The following is a 16,296-nucleotide window of genomic DNA, read 5'->3' on the forward strand; positions in this document are numbered from 1 at the left end:
TTCCTGGCTGCCTCCCCTCCCCCACCTATATATATGAGGAAGGGGGCACCACACAAAGGCCACGACAATCTCTTAGCCGTGTGCAGCGGCGTCCCTCTCCATAGTTTCGTCCCTCGGTCATATTCTTGCTGCATCAAGAAGGCGAGAACGTCAACGAGCTGAACGTGTGCTGAACGCAGAGATGTCGTACGTTTGGTACTTGATCGGTTGGATCGCGAAGAAGTTCGACTACATCAACCACATTACTAAACGCTTCTACTTACGGTCTACGAGGGTACGTAGCACACTCTCCCCTCTCGTTGCTATGCATCTCCATAGATAGATCTTGCGTGTGCATAGAAATTTTTTGTTTTCCATGCAACGTTCCCCAACAGTGGCATTCGAGCCAGGTCTATGCGTAGATGATATGCTCGAGTAGAACACAAAGAGTTGTGTGCAATGATGGTCATAGTGCTTACCACCAACGTCTTATTTTGATTCGGCGGTATTGTGGGATCAAGTGGCCCGGACCAACCTTACATGTCCTCGCACATGAGACCGGTTCTACCGACTGACATGCAACTTGTTTTGCATAAAGGTGGCTGGCGGGTGTCTGTTTCTCCTACTTTAGTTGAATCGAATTTGACTACGGCCGATCCTTGAAGAAGGTTAAAACAACAAACTTGATAATCACCATTGTGGTTTTTGCGTAGTTAAGAACGGTTCTTGCTAGAAGCCCATAGTAGCCACGTAAAACTTGCAAAAACAAAGTAGAGGACGTCTAACTTGTTTTTGCAGGGCATGTTGTGATGTCATATGGTCAAGATATGATGTGATATATGTTGATGTATGAGATGATCATGTTTTGTAATATCGACAATCGGCAGGAGCCTTAGGGTTGTCTCTTGATTATTGTATGAAATGCAAACGCCATGTAATTGCTTTACTTTATCCCTATGCGTTAGCAACAGTTGTAGAAGCAATAGTTGGCGAGACGACCCCGACACAACGATGGAGATCAAAGTGTCGAGCCGGTGACGATGGAGATCATGTTGATGCTTTGGAGATGGAGATCAAAAGCACAACGATGGAGATCAAAGTGTCGAGCCGGTGACGATGGAGATCATGTTGATGCTTTGGAGATGGAGATCAAAAGCACAAGATGTTGATGGCCATATCATGTCACATATTTTGATTGCATGTGATGTTTATCCTTTATGCATCTTATTTTGCTTAGAACAACGGTAGCATTATATGATAATCCCTTCACTAAATTTTAAGATAAAAGTGTTCTCCCCGAGTATGCACCGTTGCCAAAGTTTGTCATTTCGAAGCACCTCGTGATGATAAGCTGTGATAGACTCTACGTTCACATACAACGGGTGTAAGATAGTTTTGCACATGCAGAATACTTGGGTTAAACTTGATGAGCCTAGCATGTACAAACATGGTCTCAGAACACTAGAGACCGAAAGATCGAACGTGAGTGATACGTCCATTTTGCATCATGTTTCCTTACTGTTATTTATGATGTTTTTATCCATAATAATGCTTTTTGGAGTAATTCTAATGCCTTTTCTCTCATAATATGCAAGGTATACACAAAGAGGGAGAATTCTGGCAGCTAGAAACCTAGACCTGGAAAATCTACGTCAGGCCACCTATTCTGCACAACTCCAAATAAGCTGAAACTCCACGGAGATTTTTTATCAAATATATGATGAATATTGGAGCAAATAACTACCAGAGGGGGCCCACTAGGTGGGCACAACCCACCTGGGCGCGCCAGGGAGCCCAGGCGCGCCCTGGTGGGTTGTGCTCACCTATGCCCACCTCCGGTGCCCATCTTCTGGTATATAGGTCATATTGACCTAGAAAAAAATAAGGAGAGGACTTTCGGGATGGAGCACCGCCATCTCGAGGCGGCACTTGGGAAGGAGCACTTTTGCCCTCCGGCGGAGCGATTCCGCCGGGGGAACTTCCTCCCGGAGGAGGAAATCATCGTCATCATCATCACCAACAACTCTCCCATCTTGGGGAGGGCAATCTCCATCAACATCTTCAACAACACCATCTCATCTCAAACCCTAGTTCATCTCTTGTGTTCAATCTTGTTACCGGAACTATAGATTGGTGCTTGTGGGTGATTAGTAGTGTTGATTACATCTTGTTGTTGATTACTATATGGTTTATTTGGTGGAAGATTATATGTTCAGATCCATTATGCTATTTAATACCCCTCTGATCTTGAGCATGATTATAATTTGTGAGTAGTTACTTTTGTTCTTGAGGTCACGGGAGAAATCATGTTGCAAGTAATCATGTGAACTTGATATGTGTTCGATATTTTGATAGTATGTATGTTATGATTCCCTTAGTGGTGTCATGTGAACATCGACTACATGACACTTCACCATATTTGGGCCTAAGGGAATGCATTGTGGAGTAGCAATTAGATGATGGGTTGCGAGAGTGACAGAAGCTTAAACCCCAGTTTATGCGCTATTCCGTAAGGGACCGATTGGATCCAAAAGTTTAATGCTATGGTTAGAGTTTATTCTTAATACTTTTCTCATAGTTGCGGATGCTTGCGGGAGAGTTAATCATAAGTAGGAGGTTTGTTCAAGTAAGAACAACACCTAAGCACCGGTCCACCCACATATCAAATTATCAAAGTCCCGAACACGAATTAAACCAACATGATGAAAGTGACTAGATGAAAATCCCGTGTACCCTCAAGAACGCTTTGCTTATCATAAGAGACCGTTTTGGCCTGTCCTTTGCCTCAAAATGATTGGGCTATCTTGCTGAACTTTTGTTACTACTATCGTTACTTGCCCGTTACAAATTATCTTGCTATCAAACTACTCAGTTACTTACAATTTCAGCACTTACTTGTCATTTCCTTCTGCTCCTCATTGGGTTCGACACTCTTACTAATTGAAAATAGCTACAATTGATCCCCTATACTTGTGGGTCATCAAGGCTATTTTCTGGCACCGTTGCCGGGGAGTGAAGTGCCTTTGGTAAGTGAAATTTGGTAAGACATTTATATAGTGTGCTGAAATTTATTGTCACTTGGTACTATGGAAAACAATCCTTTGAGGGGTTTGTTCGGGGTATCTTCACCTCGACCAGAACCACAATTAGCTACCCCTCAACCTACTGCACCTACTGAAAATATTGAATATGAAATTCCTTCGGGTATGATAGAACAACTGCTAGCTAATCCTTATGCAGGAGATGGAACCGAACATCCTGATATGCAGTTGATATATGTAGAACAAATTTGTGGATTGTTCAAGCTTGCAGGTTTACCCGGGGATGAAGTTATGAAGAAGGTTTTCCCTTTATCTTTGAAGGGACAAGCATTGGCATGGTATAGGCTATGCGATGACATTGGATCTTGAAATTGGAATCGTTTGAAATTGGAGTTCCACCAAAAAAATTATCCTATGCATCTAGTTCATCGTGATCGGAATTATATATATAATTTTTGGCCTCGTGAAGGAGAAAGTATCGCTCTAGCTTGGGGGAGGCTTAATTCAATGTTATATTCATGTTCCAATCATGATCTCTCAAAAGAAATCATTATCCAGAACTTTTATGCTCGGCTTTCTCGTAATGATCAAACCATGCTCGATACTTCTTGTGTTGGTTCTTTTATGAAGAAGACTATTGAATCCCGGTGGGATCTTTTGGAAAGAATTAAATGCAACTCTGAAGATTGGGAACTCGACGAAGGTAAAGAGTTAGGTATTAAGCTTACGTATGATTATGTTAAATCTTTTATGAACACCGATGCTTTTCAAAAGTTTAGCACTAAATATGGACTTGACTCCTTCCTCATGTGAATCATTTGCTACTCATGTTGATCTCCCTAAAGAGAAGTGGTTTAAATATCACCCACCTATTAAAGAAGAAATCAAAGAACCGATACCAGTTAAAGAAGAAACTATACTTTACAATGCTGATCCAGTTGTTCCTTCTGCTTATATTGAGAAACCACCTTTCCCTGTTAGGATAAAAGAACATGCTAAAGTTTCAACTGTGGTCAACAAGAGTTACATTAGAACACTTAAACCTGATGAAAAAATTAAAGTGGAACCTAGTATTGCTATGGTTAAAGATCTCTTGGAAGAAGATGTTGATGGGCATGTTATTTACTTCTGTGAATAAGCTGCTAGAATTGCCAAACCTGATAAAAAGGATAAACATAGACCTGTTGTTGGCATGCCTGTTGTCTCAGTTAAAATAGAAGATCACTGTTATCATGGTTTATGTGACATATGCGCTAGTGTGAGTGCTATTCCTTACACCTTATATCAAGAAATTATGAATGACATAGCACCCGCAGAGATAGAAGACATAGATGTTACTATTAAACTTGCTAATAGAGACACTATATCACCAATTGGGATTGTTAGAGATGTTGAAGTCTTGTGTGGGAAAATAAAATACCCTATTGATTTTCTTGTTCTTGGTTACCCACAAGATGACTTTTGTCCCATTATCTTCGGTAGACCTTTCTTGAAGACCGTTAATGCTAAAATAGATTGTGAGAAACAAACTATCGGTGTTAGTTATAGTGATGAGTCTCATGAGTTTAATTTTTCCAATTTTAGTAGAAAGCTTCATGAAAAAGATTGCCTAGTAAAGATGAAATAATCGGTCTTGCTTCTATTGCTGTGCCTCCTACTGATCCTCTAGAACAATATTTGCTAGACCATGAAAATGATTTACATATGCATGAAAGAAATGAAATAGATAATATTTTCTTTGAACAACGTCCTCTGCTTAATCACAATTTTCCTATTGAAACTCTAGGAGGTCCTCCTCCACCTAAAGGTGATGCTGTGTTTGAATTAAAACAATTGCCAAACACTTTGAAATATGCTTATCTTGATGAAAAGAAGATATACCCTGTTATTATTAGTGCTAACCTTTCAGAACATGAAGAAGAAAGATTATTGAAAGTTCTAAGGAAGGACCGAGCTGTTATTGGATATACTCTTGATGATTTAAGGGCATTAGTCCCACTCTATGTCAACACAAAATTAATATGGAACCTGATGCTAAACCCATTGTTGATCACCAACGCCGGTTAAATCCGAAGATGAAAGAAGTGGTAAGAACGGAAATATTAAAACTTCTGGAAGCAGGTATAATCTATCCTATAGCTGATAGTAGATGGGTAAGTCATGTTCATTGTGTCCCTAAGAAAGGAGGTATAACTGTTGTTCCTAATGATAAGAATGAACTTATTCCCAAAGAATTGTTACAGGCTATAGAATGGTAATTGATTTTAGAAAATTAAACAAAGCAACTAGAAAATATCATTACCCTCTGCCTTTTATTGATAAAATGATTGAAAGATTATCTAAGCACACACATTTTTGCTTCCTTGATGGATATTCTGGTTTTTCACAAATACCTGTTTCTCAACCTGATCAAGAAAAGATAACTTTTACTTGTCCCTTTGGAACCTATGCTTATAGACATATACCTTTCGGTTTATGTAATGCACCTGCTACCTTTCAAAGATGTATGACTGTTATATTCTCTAACTTTTGTGAAAAGATTGTTGAGGTTTTCATGGACGACTTCTCTGTTTATGGGAAGTCTTTTGATGATTGTTTAAGCAATCTTGATCGAGTTTTGCAGAGATGTGAACAAACAAATCTTGTCTTGAATTGGGAGAAGTGCCACTTTATGGTTAATGAAGGCATTGTCTTGGGTCCTAAAATTTCTGAAAGAGGTATTGAAGTGGACAAAGCTAAGGTTGATGCAATTGAGAAAATGCCATGCCCTAAAGATATAAAAGGTATTCGTAGTTTCTTAGGTCATGCTGGTTTCTATAGGAGATTTATCAAAGACTTTTCTAAAATTTCCAGGCCTCTCACGAGTCTTTTGCAAACGGATATTCCTTTTGTTTTTGATGATGATATTGTTTAGAAGCCTTTGAAACACTCAAGAAAGCCTTAATTTCTGCACCTATTGTTCAACCACCTGATTGGAACTTGCCTTTTGAAATTATGTGTGATGCTAGTGATTATGTTGTTGGTGCTGTTCTAGGACAAAGAGTTGATAAGAAATTGAATGTTATTCATTATGCTAGTGAAACTCTAGACAGTGCTCAATGAAACTATGCTACTACTAAAAAAGAATTCTTAGCAGTGGTGTTTGCTTGTGATAAATTTAGACCTTATATTGTTGATTCCAAAGTAATTGTTCACACCGATCATGCTGCTATTATATATCTTATTGTAATATCCCAAATTTTCAATTTGGAATGTTATACATAGATCATTCATGCATATCATATTTTGATGCATTTCGTTTCGCGATCCTCGAACTCCTAAGCAACTCAAGGACCCTCGGAGAGAGTTGGGGATTTCCCTGTCTTCATATTTGAGTTTTATCAAATATTGAAACAAGGATTTTTGGTTTTAATTTTTTTCTCTCCGAAAATATTTCATATTAAAATATATGAGAGGAGATAATATGACTTCTCCAAAATAAATGAAATATTGGAGGAAAAATATTAAGATTAAATATTTGATTTTATTCGGAGTTTATTGTTATTTTATTTGAATTAGAAAAATTGCACGTTTTTCAAAGTTGCAATTTAGGGCCAAGAAAATTTTCATCTTGTTCTAAATATTTTATTTAGAGGGTGAAAATTTGTTTTGGCATTTTTAGATTTTTATTTTATTTTCTAGGATTTATTTAAGTTCCGGCGAAATTATTTAAAAAAAAAATCTCCAGCGCCCGACTGGGCCGAAGCCCAGCCGAGCCGGCCCAACCGCCCCGTGCCTCGTCTCCCTCCATGAGGCCGGGAGGCCGCCGCCGCCCGATGCCGAGTCCGGCCAAGACTCCTCTTCCCGCGCCGCCTTGCCCCTCCCCCAAGCAAGCCCCCCTCGTTTTATACCGCCGCCCCCGCACCCCCACACCACCACCTGAGCCGCCCCACCAACCCCGCCGCCTAGCCACCCCCGCGCCGCCGCCCTTTGCCGCTGCCGCCGCCTAGCACCGCTGCCGCGCTTCGCCACACCGCCCGCCGCCCCGCAGCCCCACCCGGACCTCGCGGAGACCGCCGGACCTCGCCGGAGCCCCGCCAAGGTAGTCGCCTCGCCGCCGCCGGTTTTGAGAGAAAAACCGATCCATTTTTTAGAAGACCCTAGGTTTTTTTAATAGACCGGTTTTTATTTTATTTTCCAATTTAGTTTATTTAGCGACGTTCGTCCGTACGTTCGTTTTAACGAATGGTGTTCACTCGTTAGCCGCAGACAGCGAACGTTCGTTCGTTAGCCTGTTCGTCAGTTTTCTTTTTCTCGGATTTTCCGTGATTATTTTCGATCGCGATTTCTGATCTGATTTTCGTTTCAGTTTATCTTTTCGCTCGTTTATCAGAATCTGGCGATTCAAGCGCCTAGATCTTCATCTCGAAACCCTCTTTCTGTTTAACCAACTTGAACAAGATTTTGGTACTGTAAAATTTGAGTTTAGTCCAGATTATTAAACGGATCTTGTTTCTTTCGTTGTTTGAGTTTCGTTGCTCCGTTTGATTTGATTCTTTTCGCAAACTGGAGTTCTTAAGTTGGTCTTTCTGGTTAGATCCTCTTATTTGAGTTTTACCCGTGCTTCTTTGCTTGATTGCTTATGTATGCTATTGTTTGTTTGCGATAGAATTCCCGGAGTGCGAAGCGTGCTACTACGAGTCTCTAGGTTTTGCGGATTGTCAGCAAGGCAAGTAACACATTGATCATACTCCTTTCATACCCAGTTTTTATGCATTAGTTCCAATCCTCAAACATTGCATGACTAGGATGTGATTAACATGTGGGTTGGGAAGTAGTTGATGAGGTAGAACCTATCGCCCTGTTATATTCAAACCCTTGGGAGTTACTTCTACGTATTGCTTATATTGCTATGCTATGCTCGTAGACGTGGTTTGGGTGAGTGAATCCATGACAGATGTGAGATTGTTAATTAATGGTTCAACTTAAGGTGGCAACTTTAATACACATCTAGGTAGATTGCTTGTCGGGCACCTGGAGAATCCAGTGTTGTCCTAGGATATCCCGGAGTACCCGTGTGATCATCCTAAGGTCCGCCACCCAGGCTCAAAGGGAACTGAGTTAGTTTCTTGCTAGAAACTTCCGTGTGCAGCCACAAGCTATTATGGGCTCTAGCATAGTTGAGTAAGTTGCATGAGCTCTTGAAGAGGTGGATCAGCAGGTAGAGGGATGTAGGTTTGGTATGGTCTGCCCGGAGTAAAGAGTTAATGTTTCTGAAAGACTGTGTCTCGGTCATCCGTTTCTCAAACACCATGTAGTGCGAGAAATCCAACGGAGGAGATCGAGTCTTGTGGGGAAAAGTGCGCAAACCTCTGCAGAGTGTACAATCTAATCATGGTTAGCCGTGTCCCCGGTTATGGACAATCTTGAGTATCTAGTACTTGAATTATCCTAAGTACTCATCACTTTTAATTAATATTGTTGGGTTGATAATTACTTTAATTGGGATTGAGTTGGAGGAACCTTCTCAATGATGTTTCAACTACCATGATAGTTAAAATAAAACTTATTCCTTTGTTGTAGGGAAAAATTGGCTTTTCGCAAAACTATAACCATAGAGCTTTCCACCAGCCAAATATGCATGTAGTGATAGCATTATTCTGTTCTTGCTCTACTGTGTTATATTGCCAGCATATTCCGTGTGCTGACCCGTTTTCGGGCTGCAACGTATTATGTTGCAGACTTTTCAGACGAGGAGTAAGGTTCGTTAGGTCGTTGCCGTGCAGCTCAGCTATGCCGTTGGATTTGATGGACTCACTTTATCTTCCAAGCCTTCCGCTGTTATCGTATTAGATGGCCTTAAGCCATATTTATTGTAATAAGTTCTCTTTTGAGACATTCAATGTAATAAGTGTGTGATTGCTACTCTGTTATAAATCTTTCGAGTACTGTGTGTGTCAGCATTACCGATCCAGGGATGACACTGAAGCACAGAGACTTGACCGTTTGAGGTCGGGTCGCTACAAGATGGTATCAGAGCACACGCTGAGTGTAGGACACGACCACTAAGATAAGCCATAGGACACTCTTCTCTACTCATTTCTGACTCCTCTCCATTTTCTACTCTTTAGGATGGCGGATTTGAAGAACAAGTTTGCACAACCGGATGAAGACACACCCTTTGGACGCCACTTGAAGGAAGTCACTAGGTACTTGAACATCGGAATACCAAGCTTCACTGGGACTTACAACGCCACCTTACCAGAAGAGGAGCGCTGGATGATTCTAGTTCAAGTTCCAGGAAGGACGTTCTCGCCAACCACTAAGCCCATAGAATTTTCTTTTGAAACACCCACCTGGAGTCTAGGCAAGAGCATGGCAGCCCACATTACCATGGGACGCATTGGAGAAGTCTACAATAAGGATCTCAAGGACACTATTTATCAGATATGTGGGCGCCGAGATGAGCAATGGGAGATGATTAGCACCAAGAAGGACAGATCCATTGCAGCTTTCATCCAGGAGTTAAACCAGCACATTCGACGCCAGGAGAATCAGATGTGCGCAGACATGATAGATTTGAAGAAGGCGAAGACAAGGATCATCGAGCTGGAGGAAGAACTTAAGTCTACACGCGATGGATATGAGGAGGAAATTGCAACACTATTGGAGAAGAATGACGACCTGATAAAGAAGATCGGAGTATTCATGGGAGATCCCGCGCCAGGAGGAGAGGACGATGATTCCACTTGCCCGGAGAACTACATCATCATCGACGACACCGACTCGTACCCCAGTGAAGATGACTTTGAAGACGAAGCTGGAGCAGACATTATGGAGTCTTCTACCGATCAAAATTTCTAGATGACCACCAAATAATTAGTAGTATTCCCCCATGTATATAGTAGTAGTTGAGCACTTTTCAACGATAGTTCTAGACCGTTTGTATGCCCTTGCTTGATTGATTGAGTGAAATGTTCGTGTTTGTCTCATTGCATATGGGTAGTGCTTTCTCACTAGACCCCTTTTCTATTCTAATCTCTCCCCTCTAAACCCACCAGATGCCTCCGAGACGTGACACCGGATTTGCCTTCCCGCCGGAGCTCACTCAGTTGATCCAGCAGTAGAATGCCTTGATGCAATTGTTAGTCCAGAACCAAGGCAACAACAACAACAACCCGCCTCCAGTTGACAACTTAGCTCGCTTTCTGAGGTTGCAGCCGCCGGTGTTTTCCAGTAGCACCGAGCCTATAGTTGCTCATGATTGGCTACACCATATTGGAAGGGAGTTGACCACCGCAGGTTTCATAGATGCTGAGAAGGTGCGCTTTGCCGCACATCAATTGGATGGACCAGCAGCCTCATGGTGGGAGAATTATACGACCACTTTCCCCATAGCCAACGTCACTTGGGATCAGTTTTAGCAAGCTTTTCGCACATCCCATGTCTCAACTGGAGCTATGAACATGAAGAAGCGTGAGTTTCGCAACTTACGCCAGGGGAACCATACTGTGGCTCAGTACGTGGATGAGTTTAGCAAGTTATCTCGCTATGCCCCTGATGATGTGGCCACAGATGCCGCAAAGCAGGAGAAGTTTATGGAAGGGTTGAATGATGAGATGAGCATGCAGTTGATGGTGGCAACATTCAACAACTACCAGGAGTTGGTAGATAAGGCTCTTATGATTGAAGGGAAGCAGCAGCATATTGAGAGCCGTAAGAGGAAGTATGGGCAAGGGAGGTATAACTCAGGAGCTCAGTAGAAACCTCGCCTAACCCCGAACTCGGGAGGACTTGTTCATAACCATGGAGGCCACACCCACAATGGAGTAAGTACCCATAATCATATTGGCCCAAGGAATGGGAATGGGAATGGAGCAAGCAACAATCAGAACCGCTCCAATCCAGCCACACTCGCCAAGAGAGATCTAAGTCACATTACTTGCTTTAAGTGCGGGAAGACTGGACACTATGCCATGGAGTGCCCTGAAGCGAAGAATGGAAACGGCAATGGGAGCGCTGGGAAGAAGCCCAATCCATTCAACAAAGGACAAGTGAACCACGTTAACGTGGAGGAGGTCGAAGCGCAGCCAGACGCGGTTATTGGTAAGTTTTTGGTTAAGTCTTTTACCGCCCTTGTTCTTTTTGATACTGGTGCATCGCATTCATATATATCAAGGGGATTCGTGGATAAGTTTAAACTACCAACCCAAACCCTTAGGACCCCTCTGTTAGTGAGTTCACCTGGAGCAGAGTATATGGCTAGTCGATGGTGCGACCAGATACCCCTAACCATTGGTAGCCATGTTTTCCCGTCAGACCTAATAATTTTGGAGTCACAAGGATTGGATGTGATATTAGGCATGGGCTGGATGTCAAAGCATGGAGGAAGCATTGACTGTGCTAGTAAGTCGATTTATCTCACCACCCCGGAGGGAAAAAGGATTAAGTATGTATCTAGGCATGCGCCTAGGAGGAGCCAAGTAAATACCCTCACGGGAATTGTTCAGGAGGAAGTGCTTGCAGTGAAGGATTACCCAGATGTTTTTCCAAAGGAGTTACCAGGCATGCCACCGGATCGTGACATCGAATTTTTGATAGAGCTATTGCCAGGTACAGGGCCAATATCAAAGAGACCCTATCGGATGCCTGCAAATGATCTGGAGGAGATTAAGAAACAGATCAAGGAGTTATTGGAGAAAGGTTGCATTCGACGGAGTTCATCACCATGGGGAGCCCCAGTGCTTTTGGTTGAGAAGAAGGATAAGTCTCTAAGAATGGTTGTTGATTATCGTGCGTTAAATGAGGTGACGATCAAGAACAAATACCCACTGTCGATGATCACTGATTTGTTTGACCAACTGCAAGGAGCTAAGGTGTTTTCAAAGATCGATCTGCGATCAGGATATCACCAGCTGAAGATTCGAGAGAAGGATATACCAAAGACAGCATTCACCACACGGTACGGGTTGTATGAATGTACGGTCATGTCATTTGGACTGACTAACGCCCCTGCCTACTTCATGAGCATGATGAACAAAGTGTTCATGGAATATTTGGATAAGTTTGTTGTGGTGTTCATTGATGATATAATGGTATACTCGAAGAATGAGGAGGAGCACGAAGAGCATTTGCGTTTAGTTCTCGAGAAACTCAGGGAACACCAGTTGTATGCCAAGTTCAGCAAATGTGAGTTTTGGTTGAAGGAAGTCGGATTCCTTGGACATGTTATATCAGGAGAAGGTATAGCGGTAGACCCCACCAAGGGTCAGTCAGTCACTGAATGGTTGGCACCCACTTCAGTTAGCGAGATCCGCAGTTTTCTTGGACTCGCAGGATACTATCGGAGATTCATTGAGAGTTTTTCCAAGATTGCAAAGCCAATGACGAAGTTATTGAAGAAGGATACCAAATTTAAATGGACGGAAGAATGTGAGGCAAGCTTTCAGGAGTTAAAGAAACGTTTGACTACAGCCCCAGTGCTGATTCTGCCGGATATACGCAAGGATTTCCAAGTGTATTGCGATGCCTCTCGCCTAGGACTTGGAAGTGTGCTTATGCAGGATGGAAGAGTTGTTTCATATGCCTCACGACAACTAAAACCGCACGAATTGAATTATGCGACGCATGATTTGGAGTTAGCAGCAGTAGTGCATGCGCTCAAGACTTGGAGACATTACCTTATTGGAAATCGTTGTGATGTGTACACGGATCATAAGAGTTTGAAGTACATTTTCACACAGAAGGAGCTGAACCTTAGGCAGAGGAGATGGTTGGAGCTTATAAAGGATTATGACATGAAGCTTCACTATCATCCAGGCAAGGCCAATGTCGTAGCAGACGCCTTGAGTCGGAAGAGTTATGCTAACACCCTAGTGAGCACGGGATTGCCAAAGGAGTTAGCAGAGGATCTCAGGGAACTTCGATTGGAGATTGTTCCTAGAGGTTTTGTTGCAACAATGGAAGTTCAGTCTACATTGTTAGGAAAGATTCGGGAAGCTCAGAAGGATGACAAGGAGATTGCCGAGATAAAAGAAAGAATGAGCAAAGGAAAGGCCAAAGGTTTTCGTGAGGATGAGCACGACACCTTATGGTTTGAGGACCGTGTTTATGTGACCAATAACACAGAGATCAGGAAGTTAATACTTCAGGAAGCTCATGACTCACCATACTCGATACACCCCGGAAACACCAAGATGTATTTGGATTTGAAGGAACATTTCTGGTGGACTGGTATGAAGAAGGATATTGCCGAGTATGTAGCCGTATGTGATGTATGTCAGAGAGTGAAGGCAGAGCATCAAAAGCCAGCAGGTTTGTTACAGCCTATGCCGATACCCGAATGGAAGTGGGATAAACTTGGCATGGATTTCATCACTGGATTACCCAGGACCAAATCAGGATATGACTCTATATGGGTAGTAGTTGATCGCTTGACCAAAGTGGATCACTTTATCCCAGTAAAAACCACTTATACAAGTGCAAAGTTGGCCAATATATACATGACCAGGATCGTATGTCTGCATGGAGTTCCGAGGACCATCATATCAGATAGAGGAACGCAGTTTACCTCAAAGTTTTGGCATCAGCTGCACCAGACTTTGGGAACAAGGTTGGAGTTTAGTACAACATTCCACCCGCAGACAGATGGACAGACCGAAAGAGTCAACCAGATTCTGGAGGACATGTTGAGAGCCTGTGCGCTAGACTATGGATCTAGTTGGGATGACAATTTGCCCTACGCGGAGTTCTCATACAACATAGCTATCAAGCCAGTTTGAAGATGGCGCCATTCGAAGCCCTATATGGACGAAGGTGCAGAACACCGTTGATGTGGGATGAAGTTGGAGACCGACAGTTGTTTGGACCAGATTTGATCAAGGAGTCTGAAGAAAAGGTTAAGTTGATCCGAGATAGACTGAAGGTAGCTCAGTCCAGGCAGAAGAGTTACGCAGATTCGAAATGCAAGGGGGTAACCTATGAAATTGGAGATAGAGCATATCTGCGAGTATCACCTTTGCGAGGAGTGAAACGTTTTGGAGTCAAGGGAAAGTTAGCCCCAAGATTTGTAGGACCGTATCGTGTTTTGGAACGTATGGGAGAAGTTGCCTACAAGTTGGAGTTACCTGAAGGACTGTCAGGAGTTCATGATGTGTTTCATGTTTCACAGTTGAAGAAGTGTCATGCTGAGATGGCCGATATACCGTTAAGAGATACAATACCCTTGGAGGCGATTCAGTTGGACAGTGATCTGACCTATGAGGAGAAGCCAGTCAGGATTCTTGAATTTGCCAGCCGAGTCACCTGCAACATGGTTATCAAGTTTTGCAAAGTTCAGTGGAGCCACCATACCGAGGATGAAGCCACCTGGGAACGAGAGGATGATCTTCGCAAAGACCACCCGCACCTATTTTCTAGCCAACCAGAATCTCGAGGGCGAGATTCATCTTAAGGGGGGTAGGTTTGTAACATCCCAAATTTTCAATTTGGAATGTTATACATAGATCATTCATGCATATCATATTTTGATGCATTTCGTTTCGCGATCCTCGAAATCCTAAGCAACTCAAGGACCCTCGGAGAGAGTTGGGGATTTCCATGTCTTCATATTTGAGTTTTATCAAATATTGAAACGAGGATTTTTGGTTTTAATTATTTTTCTCTCCGAAAATATTTCATATTAAAATATATGAGAGGAGATAATATGACTTCTCCAAAATAAATGAAATATTGGAGGAAAAATATTAAAATCAAATATTTGATTTTATTCGAAGTTTATTGCTATTTTATTTGAATTAGAAAAAATGCATGTTTTTCAAAGTTGCATTTTAGGGCCAAGAAAATGTTCATCTTGTTCTACATATTTTATTTAGACGGTGAAAATTTGTTTTGGCATTTTTAGATTTTTATTTTATTTTCTAGGATTTGTTTAAGTTCCGGCGAAATTATTTAAAAAAAAAATCTCCAGCGCCGGACTGGGCCGAAGCCCAGCCGAGCCGGCCCAACCACCCCGCGCCTCGTCTCCCTCCAGGAGACCGGGAGGCCGCCGCCACCCGGAGCCGAGTCCGGCCGGGACTCCTCTTCCCGCGCCGCCTTGCCCCCTCCCCCAAGCAAGCCCCCCTCCTTTTATACCGCCGCCCCCGCACCCCCACACCACCACCCGAGCCACCCCGCCACCCCCGCGCCGCCGCCCTTTGCCGCTGCCGCGCCTCGCCGCACCGCCCGCCGCCCCACAGCCCCACCCGGACCCCACGGAGACCGCCGGACCTCGCCGGAGCCCCACAAAGGTAGTCGCCTCGCCGCAGCTGGTTTTGAGAGAAAAACCGATCCGGTTTTTTTAGAAAACCCTAGGTTTTTTTTTGAATAGACCGGTTTTTATTTTATTTTCCGGTTTTGTTTATTTAGCGGACGTTCGTCCGTACGTTCGTTTTAACGAACGGTGTTCACTCGTTAGCCGCAGACAGCGAACGTTCGTTCGTTAGCCTGTTCGTCAGTTTTCTTTTTCTCGGATTTTCCGCGATTATTTTCGATCGTGATTTCTGATCCGATTTTCGTTTCAGTTTATCTTTTCGCTCGTTTATCGGAATCAGGCGATTCAAGCGCCTAGATCTTCGCCTCGAAACCCTCTTTCTGTTTAACCAACTTGAACAAGATTTTGGTACTATAAAATTTGACTTTAGTCCAGATTAGTAAACGGATCTTGTTTCTTTCGTTGTTTGAGTTTCGTTGCTCCGTTTGATTTGATTCTTTTCGCAAACCGGAGTTCTTAAGTTGAACTTTCTGGTTAGATCCTCTTATTTTAGTTTTACCCGTGCTTCTTTGCTTGATTGCTTATGTATGCTATTGTTTGTTTGCGATAGAATTCCCAGAGTGCGAAGCGTGCTACTACGAGTCTCTAGGTTTTGCGGATCGTCATCAAGGCAAGTAACACATTGATCATACTCCTTTCATACCCAGTTTTTATGCATTAGTTCCAATCCTCAAACATTGCATGACTAGGATGTGATTAACATGTGGGTTGGGAAGTAGTTAATGAGGTAGAACCTATCGCCCTGTTATATTCAAACCCTTGGGAGTTACTTCTACGTATTGCTTATATTGCTATGCTATGCTCGTAGACGTGGTTTGGGTGAGTGAATCCATGACAGATGTGAGATTGTTAATTAATGGTTCAACTTAAGGTGGCAACTTTAATACACATCTGGGTGGATTGCTTGTCGGGCACCTGGAGAATCCAGTGTTGTCCTAGGATATCCCGGAGTACCCGTGTGATCATCCTAAGGTCCGCCACCCAGGC

This window comes from Triticum aestivum, chromosome 5D (genome assembly GCF_018294505.1).
Source record: "Triticum aestivum cultivar Chinese Spring chromosome 5D, IWGSC CS RefSeq v2.1, whole genome shotgun sequence".
Lineage (NCBI taxonomy): Eukaryota > Viridiplantae > Streptophyta > Magnoliopsida > Poales > Poaceae > Triticum > Triticum aestivum.